Consider the following 10,080-nt stretch of genomic DNA (forward strand, 5'->3'; position numbering starts at 1 on the left):
CATGAAGAGCTTGTGGTGACTCTTGACTACATCTAATTGCTGAGTTCAAATGTTTGGTGGTTGTAGGGCCTGGGCCTTGCTTTTTCAGCAAGAACTCACAAGCCCATTGCAATCTTGTGTCCTTGTGGTTCCCTTATGGGAAGGACACCCAACTCCTGGGGTTTGTAACAATCCAGGGCCTGGCCAGCCTGGATCCTACCTTATCTCACTTAAAGAACATCGTGTCTTAAAGGGACACAGAGCCCCTCCATGTGAGCTACTGTTCCTGGGAATGCTGGTTGTACTAGGGACAGCCCTTCTTGGCAAGCATGTAGCCTTTGTGTCCCCTCCCCACTCATGGTTGTGGGTGCACATTTCCATCCAGCCACCTGCCACTGGACATTTTCTGTAAGTAACTCCCAATAAACCTATATGTTTCATTCGCTGTCTCTGAGTCTTTTCTTCGATCTCTCTGCATCCTATGCGGCACTGCTCACCCAACTGGGAGTATGGCCGGGTAATTGGCGAGCCAGCCATGAGACCAAGGACACCGCTGGGAGTGCTGAGACTACGGGGGGGACGGGAAGAGGAAATCTGCAGGGTAAGTCCTGGATTGGCCGATGTCTTCCCTGTGGCAGCCAGTCACCATCCTTCTTGATGGATGGGGCCCACTGCATGAGTACAAGGACACCCTGAAAATGCCAAAGGGCTTAGGGGAAGTCCTGGGCATGAGAAATGTAGAAAAGAAAAATTCAGGGACCCAGGCTGTTTCTACAGCCGTGGGGTGGCCCTTCCTCACTGTGGGATGGCTTGCAGTGAAAGCAGGGGACGTCCTGGGCATGATAAATGATGAAGAAAAGAAGTCAGAAGCCTGGGCAGTCGCTGTGCTGTGGGGTGGCCCCTCCTTGCTGCTGTAAGGCTCACAACACAAGCTGAGATGGAAGCAAGATCCAAGGTGAGGCAGCTACAAGAGGAACTGAAATTAGAAAGAGAGCTCAACAGGTTCAAGCCAGGACAGCTGAGGCACTGTCGACATGCCTATGGAGTCTGATAAGAAAATAGACATCCTAGCCTCTTGTTTTGCTAAGATTAAGTGATGACTGGTGGAACTGGGAAATAAATTCCGGCAGAAGGGGAGGGAAAGCATCCCTGGGTGGCTTTTGCGTCTCTGGGCTACTGAAGTGGAAGGCATTTTGCTGTCAGGGGTAGAAATGAGCAACATGGCTTCCATCACTTCTCCCACCCTGTGGCAACGCCTTTATGGCACCGCATAGTAAACATGATCCCTTGGTGTTGCATTGTTCCGTTATACTGATGATGTCGTGTTAACCTCTGAATCTCTTCCAGACCTCCAGGAATACTCCTGCTCCCTTGTCACAGTGAACGACAACAAAGTGCAAAGGTCTGGGTTGTCTGTCGAATGCTTGGGTGTTGTCTGGTCGGGTAAAACAAAAGTAGTTCCTGATGCTGTTGTAGATACGATACAGGCTGTCTGTCCTCTTTATAAGTTGGTGCAAAAGAGCGTTATACAGGACTGGGGGATGGCCGAGCAAGAGACCTTCACCCAAGCCAAAGTAGCACTGAAACAGATCCACTTCTTGGGTGTTTTCACACAAGGACAACCATGCGAATTGGACATTTCCAGTTATCCAGAGGGGTTCAGGTGAGAGTATCTGGAAGAGGCAAGGCAATAAATGAGTGCCCCTTGGCTTTTAGTCTCAATTGTGGAAAGGGGCTAAAATATGGTTCAGCACCCTGGAACAACAATTGTGTGCTGCTTACTTGGTCCTCCAGCAGGTGGAGCCCATAACCCATTCCCAGCTGGTCACAGTCCGTACTCATCTGCCTATTGTGGAGTGGCTGTGAGACACTTTCCAGAAGGCCCACTTGGGAACAGCCCCAACACAGACATTAGCAAGTTGGCGTGCATAGTACAACAAGGGACCCTCACCAGTAGTCCCATCAGCGCAGAATTGCATGCCATCCTGAAATCAGTAACATACACCACAGAAGAAACAACTCTGTTAGATGAGGTACCCATGCCTTAAACCCTGTCAAGAAGGAGAAGGACCAATCCTGGAGGAGGTCTGGTACATGGATGGTTCCGCAAGGGGTAACCCCCCAGTAGACGGCAGTGGCCATCAAGCCTTTAACTGACAGCATGTGGTTGGTCTCCGGCTCTGGGAACAGTAGTCAATAGGGAGAATTGCAGGCTGCCTGGATGGTGTTGACTCATGAGCTCAATCTAATATGTCTGTGCATGGACAGTTGGGCAGTCTATAAATGGCTCACCCTGTGGATGGCACAATGGGCACGACAAAAGTGAACTATTAATGGTTGCCCGTTGTGGGGAGCAGAACTCTGAGATGACACCCGGCAGTAGGTCTGTGGAATGAAGATTGCAGTATACAATGTGTCTGTGCATCAGGTGACAACACTGCCAGAAAACCAACAAACATGAGTTAACTCGGATCTATCTCCTGGAAGAAGTACCAGCTGAAAGAGTGGCAGAATGGCTACACAAGACTGGACACAAAGGACAAAGGACCCTATGGGCTATTGCCAAGGTCTAGGGCCTCCCCCTACGCTATGCTGGCGTGGTGCAGGTCTGCCAGGTGTGCCCTTCTTGTTCCTTGCAAAGACCCTGGGCCTTTCCCTGGGACACAGGCCAAATGCTAGAGACAACCAGACTGCTCAACGCTGGCAGGTGCACTACATTGGGCCCTTGCCTCTTTCTGATGGCTGTCGGTATGCCCTTACCTGTGTGGACACATATACAGGACTGCTACAGGCATACCCCAGCAAGAGGACCACACAAAAGACCATCATAAGAGGCCTAGGACACCTCTGCACTGCGTATGGTGTTCCCATGAACATCAACAGTGACCAAAGTACACATTTTCCTGGCCACCAGGTACAGAAGTGGGCTGATCAAATGGACATACATTGGCATTTTCACCTGCCACACAACCCCATGGCTGCAGGGCTGATGGAACAAATGAATAGCTTGCTGAAACAACAACTGAGGACAGAAGTCAGGACCGTAGCCCACCGGACGTGATGCCTAACAACTGCAATAGGTCAACTGAATGAACACGAGAGGCGCACCTGACCCAGCGCATATCAGATGTTGACACAAGGACCTGATACGACAGTATGTCTACAGACAAGAGCTAATCAAGGAGAGACGCTACACCCACAGATGGGCACTCAGAACAACTTGCTTTTGCCTCTGCCACAGGGACTCCCTACTGGTACCCACGTGGTCACTTGGCCCTGAGACTGGCTGGTGGGGCCCTGCTGGTGTGGTCTCTTAGCCCCTTGGGGAACAAACTTAGAACAGGATATCAAAGTAACACCCTTCATTGTGGGGAGGCCACCCAAAACCTCCAAACTTACTAATCCAGCGCCCACAAGCCCATTGCAACCATGTGTCCTTCTGGCTCCCTTCTGGGCAGGACGCCCAGCTGCTGGGATTTGGAACAATCCAGGGCCTGGTCAACCCTTATCCTACCTTATCTCACTTAAAGAACATTATGTCTTAAAGGGACACGGAGCCCATCCATGTGAGCTACTGTTCCTGGGACCACTGGTCATACCAGGGACAGCCCTTCTTGGCAAGCATATACCTTTGTCTCCCCTGCCTACATAAGCAACACATTCCCTACTTGTAACTACAGGTGCACATTTCCCTCCAGCCAGCTGCCACTGGATTTTCCTGTAAGTAACTCCCAATAAACCTGTATGTCTCATTCGCTGTCTCTGGGTCCTTTCTTTGGTCTCTCTGCAACCTATCCCGCACTACTCACCCAGCTGGGCATGCAGCCAAACAGTGGCTCTTGTCTCCTCTCTGGTTGTCTTTGTCCCTGTGGATTTATGCCTTTTAAGAAAGCCCTTTAGTTCATTTTACTGGGGCTTCAGGCAGCTTCAGAGGTAAATTCATGTGTTCAGTCCACCATGTTTAAGTTTCTGAAGGAATCTTAAAGACAAGGAGGCATTCAGGAGAGAATAGGGCAGGCAGAGCAGCCTGAGCAAAGGTGTGGAGCACGGAGTGTGCAGGGACCTGCAAAGACTCCAGTCTGATGCAGCACATGGTCTGAGGAGGGGACTGAGAACCCAGCTGGGTGTGGTCACCTCTCACCTATAGGAGGCACTGGCAGTAAGGGACTGAGGGAGGGGTCAAATTCGGGAGCACCCTGATCAGACGTGCAAAGGTGGCCCTTGGAAAGGAGATCAGCCAGGAGGCTGTGGTTATTGTTGAGGTCAGAGATGATGAGGGTCTGACTGGGGCAGGGTGAAGGGGGAGTGAGGAGAAGGGAATGTTTGAAAGATGTTTAAGTTCTTAAAAGATATTGCTAGTTATTGCTTCCCCAAATTTTATAATGACAACTTTTTGAATACGGAAAAATTGAACAAAATGGTGGGAAAAAAATGTTTAGTAAAACCTGTATACCCACCACCTAGATTGAACAATGAGCATTTTGCTTAATTTGCTTTATCACCTATGTCTACCCCTCTATCCATCCATCAACCCATTTTACTTTTAACTCATTTCAGTGTAAGTTTCAGAATGAGAACACTTCACCCCTAAACATTGAAGCATGTGTGTCATTAACTGGATGAACCCCGGTGTGTAAGTAAAATTAACCTACTGACCGCATCTTTATTGTAAATTTTGATATTTTGTCCCTCATAGATTTTTTTACATTAATGTTGATTTTTAAAAATATTGGTTAGAGTATAATTTATCATGATTACTGAGATTTTTGGCCATTGGGTGCTCAAGTGGAATGCCTCACTCTCACTGCTCTAGTCCCAGCTCTGGAGGTTCTGACTGAATTTTATAAACACACTGTGTCTGTAAGGTGGGAATGAGTTCTCTTTACTCCTTTTTATTTTTATTTATTTTTTTTAAAGATTTTATTTATTTATTTTTTTCCCCCAAAGCCCCAGTAGATAGTTGTATGTCATAGCTGCACATTCTTCTAGTTGCTGTATGTGGGACGCGGCCTCAGCATGGCCAGAGAAGGGGTGTGTCGGTGCGTGCCCGGGACCGAACCCGGGCCGCCAGCAGCAGAGCGCACGCACTTAACCGCTAAGCCATGGGGCCGGCCCTCTTTACTCCTTTTTATAGTTCCTTTGAAGTTGCCTTTTCTCTGCGTACAGTGCACTCAATTTTAGGAACTGTGTAGAAGCAGATTCTGCCCTAGTCTGTGAAGAGGAGAGTAAAAGGGATTTCATCCAAGAAAGGGGGTCTTTGAGATCCTACATGAGTGGGGAAAGAGGGGCATGGTGATCTTGCTCTGGGCCCTGTGCTCATACAGCTGGACATGCACCACCAGCCTCAATTAGAATCCAGGAAATTAAGTCTCTGAATATTTGTGACCTCAGTGGCTCCAACACAGCAGGTGGTAAAAAGAGCTATGTAAACACTCTCAGTAGGAAGGAAAAAGGTAAACAGTCCACGCAGCAAACTCCCAATCTTTTAGTTATTTATTCAACTAAAACTTAAACTCATATTTCTTCTTCTTCCTAAAAAACATTACACAGTTTGGGGTTACCGTATAACACTTTGTCCTTTCTCAGCCAGTAGTTGAACTGTTCATGTGTTCATATTTGGTGAACATTTCTGGACGGCCTGCCGAGGGTCAGGTATCTGGCTGGGCAACATCACACCTTCTCTTCAGTTAAAACCACCAGGCACCAGACTTGCAGATCAAGGTCCCAAGCCCCTGCAGATTGTGGTCCAGGGTCTGGTCTGACCTAGGCTCCTTTGAGAAGGAAAGACATAATTATTGATGCTCGTGTTATAGATCAGGCAACTGAGGTTGAGAGGGTTTATATAACTCACACAGGGCCTGAATATCAGTCACATTCTGTGGATCCCTACCTGCCTGCTGTCTACACAACAGAGAGCACAGATGTCCCTCGAGTACATAGAGAGCTCAGGGGCCACCTGGGCCAGGTTCCAAGCCACATACTTTCCTTGTCCTTCTCTATCTCTGGCATGTTCTTACAGAGGCAGTGGAGATGATGCCATGGATGACTCCTGGAGGATGCCTAGGAATTCACCACATGGAAAATGGGGTGGACCCATTCCAGGCACAAGAACAGCATGTGCGGACACAAGGAGACACAGATATGTCTCATGTGGGAGCTTGGAGATTGCTAAACTTATTGTTTGCTTAAAATATCGTGTACACACAGGGAAGTGGAGGAAGACAAGACTGAAGAAGCCAGCCATGTGTGGTATGTTGTATGCCCCTTTCTCTGCAATCCCAGTTGAGAAACCACTATAGAATTTAGAGCTCAGGGCCTAAATGGGTGATTGTCTTCTCATAGGTCCACCTATTTCATCTTTGCTCTCCATCTTGCATTCAGGAAACTTGGTTCCTGACTGGGCTGGGGGAACTGGGGGACCCTAAACAGCAGGAAGGAGAATAAATGGGGAGGAAGGAGGGTTGAGAAAATCCTCAAGAGACACAGAGGCTGAGAGACTCAGGCAGGGAAGGGGCCTTGTGGTCGGGATAAGGTTCTCTTGGGTTGATTCTGGTTAATTTCCTTCACAGACAGATGAGGACACAAGCACAAGCATGCCCAAGGTCACATACTTCCAATCCACCAAGTCCTGTTGATTCTATTATCTTTATATCTTTCAAAGGAGGAGAGAATTTAAGGAAAGAAGAAGGGTCAACTGTGTCCAATACTGCTAATTCATAGCACGTGTCCCGATTTATAACTCAATACTTATTTGCATGTTCATTTGTTTAGTATCTTTCCCCCATGGCTTCATGAGGGCAAGGATCCTGACTCTTTTGTATTCAGTCTTGGCCCATAGCTGAGCACAGCAAGCATAGAACCCAACCAACATACAATGGCACTGAGAAGAGTTGCCTCCAACCTCCTCCAATGCCGAGAGAGAATGTACATGGACCCGCCGCTTTCATCACCACTCCCCCACCAACTACAAGGCCCAGCCACAAAAACATAGATACCACCTGGTTACCCCAAATTGGCAAGACCAATGTTTGCCCTAATGAGAAGAATAGGGGCTTGAGAGCTGAGTTACAGATACATAATCTTGCTTTCATTTTTTGCACATTCTAGGTCTTGACCTAAGAAATTTGAATCTAATGCACAAATTATTCCAGATCAATGGTGCCTCCCCATACCAGGAGCAATTCTTTTGGCCAGTGGAAGTCAGGACAGGCTCCCCAGAAGAGGAGCCACTTGGGCTAACAGTATAAAAGGATGGGACTGTCAGACTGATGGGCCTTCTTGTATCACTGAGTCCCTGACAATCTGTCCACCTGTACTGATATCTGAGCCTAATGCTTACCTGAATGCTATTTGAGATTCAACTTGGACCGATTGCTAAGGAGACTGAGAAAGCAGATAAGCCACTTTCTGTTGATGAGGACACTGTTTCTCATAACTATATAATTACTTTTATTTGTGTGTACTATAATTATCTATTGTCTCTATCTTCAACCTGAATAACTTCTGGGTCTTAGTTATATTTGTACCCTAAGCATTTAGCACAGAGTTTTGAAAGTATATGAGGAACCCATTAGCACAGAAACAAATAGATGAGAGACAGACATGGGGTGTGTGGGGTTTTCTTCCAACACACAATGTCTTCCTTCACATATTCAGCACAACTGTTAGGATGGGAGTCTCTTCACGTTATGTGTTACCTTCTGAGGAAAGAAGGGGCACAAAGATCATGGCAACTATTATTTCTCCTTACAGAGCAAGGCCACTTGCATTGGTTAGGACATGGTGCTGGCTACATTTTAGTTCTAAGCAATGACTAGCCTATCACCATTGGGATAGATCCCAGCTGGATCAGGCACTGGGGTGACTGGGGCAGGTGGATGGTCATACTCAGCTTAGTTACAAAATCATTGTAGCTGAGTATGCATTTTGGAGGAAGATGAATGCATATTAGTTTTGATGAGGTTTTGTTTCCAAGAAGAATAAGAAAGTCTTTGTACTTTGGTGAGAGAATTAAGTTGTCAATAGTTATCAGATGACACTCTAGTCTTTCCTAATTTGGATGTATTCTGGTACTTCTCTGGTTGGGAGCATAGAGGGGAGATCCTACCCAACAATACCCTTAGTATTTTCCTGACTTGCATCTGTCTTTGTTCTTGCTGAGATGAGATGGAGACCTTTGCTCCGGAAGACCCATGGTGGAGCTGCTGTGGGGTTGGCCATGGATATAAGAACCAGAATTTTAACAAGTTTGTTGTTGCAGCCATGGGTCTCTCTAGTTCTGATAGTGGCCCTTACCAGGAAATGGCAAATGTTGAATATTGGCATTTCAGAGTAGCAGACTTTTCAGTCTCCATTCCTATTAGCTTATTTATACTATGTTGTGATCAGTTGCTGTTGGAAAGCCACTTGCTGTCACTGAGTCTCAGTTTCTACATCCATAAACTGGGGATGGTAGCATGACCCTATTTACCAGTGCCCAGGGAAGGTACAAAAAGGTGTCAGATACATGTTTGAATTCCTGGAACTTTCTATCTTAATTTTTCTGGGGATCATATTCTAGCTTCCCATGTCTGTCCTTTGTTGGTATTCCAGTTTGCAGCCACTTCTATCCTTAATTCCCTCTCTGTAGGGCTCCATTATCCCAGAGTCTCTAAAACCCATGTTCTGAGCATATTATGTCTCTGTCCCTCTAAAGGGGACTGTATGGCTGCTAGCCCATAGCCTGCATGATACCTACACTTAACATTCACCCATTTTTCCTGGGGTGAATGCATGAATGAATAAATGAATTTGTGCACTACACTTTCCAGTGAGATATGGGTTTTAACAGGTGCCTCCTGAAGAGAACCATAAGACAAAGATGACAAACTGTGATGGTGTAAATTTCAGGCTCCATGATGTGCCCCCAAGTAAATAAAAGGAGATGGTTGAGATAGTTTGGACCTATTGCATTTTACAAATGAGATGTCCACCTACTCAGACCAGTTTTGGGCTGCCCGGGGGACTTTCAGGTTAGAGAGATGGAATGAGTTGACGAGGGATGAGTATCACTTTCTTCAGAGGGGCTGAAGGTAAGAAAGGATAAAGAGAGAAGGAAGTGCACAAATACAGCTTAAATGTCTTCTGTTCTTGTCGAGTTTAAAAAACATTTGAAGTTTTGTTTTTCACATAATCTACAGTTTCTCAGGCCAAGCAGGCACAGAACATGGGTCAGAGTGATGATAATGAGTTGGTATAATTTTAAGATGCTCAGCCCTTGGATCTTTCCCATCAGCTATGTGGTGGGTGTCTCACAGGTGACACTAACTGCTTTTACAGACCTCCTCCTTACCATCTCCTCACCACCCATTAGAAATTTTTCCACTCATCAAAAAGCAGGAAGCCATCTGCTCTGATCCCTGAAGAAAAAGCTCATGTCAATTTTTGGAGTCCTGGGTGCTATGTGTGCTGCCTGTGGTGACATATTTGGTGGACCAAGTGCTTTGGGTCCACTTGGCCATCCAAGCTGCTGTTCTCCTCATCACTCCCTTCATGCCCATTATTCTTGGACATTGATCTTACAGAAAGAGGGTCTATTCTTTGGTCAAGAATCATGTCTGGCTTGCTTTATACTTACAGGACCATCAGAAGGGTGGGACAGGAAGCAGGATGAATTGATACCGCTTGGTGCAGCCATCACCACCTTGTCAATGTCCTGCCTCTCCCTCAGGTGCTCTCTTGTCAGCAGAATGTGATGGATCAGCCTAGGTTTACAGTGATAGTGGTCAAGGCACAGCCAGGCCCTCTTGTTGTAGTAACAGTCCAAGAATATGGTGTGGTCAGCAATGAGCCACAGGGAAAGGACACGCAGGGGGCCCAGCATTTCTACTTCCATCAACTCGACTCCAGTAACCATTCTGGATGCAGCCTTTGCATAAAGCACTCTACTAGGGACTAGGGATATATGGTGACTAATACCCAGACTGTGCACTTGAGAAGCTCTCAATCGGGTAAGAGAACTAGGTGTGGAAACCAACAATAGTGCTGGAAGGTGGAGAGGACAACAATAGGATTGGGGGGGAGATAGAAATTTCCCAGAGGAGGAAGTGGTTATATCTGTTA

This window comes from Ceratotherium simum, chromosome 26, assembly GCF_057802395.1.
Source record: "Ceratotherium simum simum isolate JZ-2026a chromosome 26, ASM5780239v1, whole genome shotgun sequence".
Taxonomy (NCBI): domain Eukaryota; kingdom Metazoa; phylum Chordata; class Mammalia; order Perissodactyla; family Rhinocerotidae; genus Ceratotherium; species Ceratotherium simum.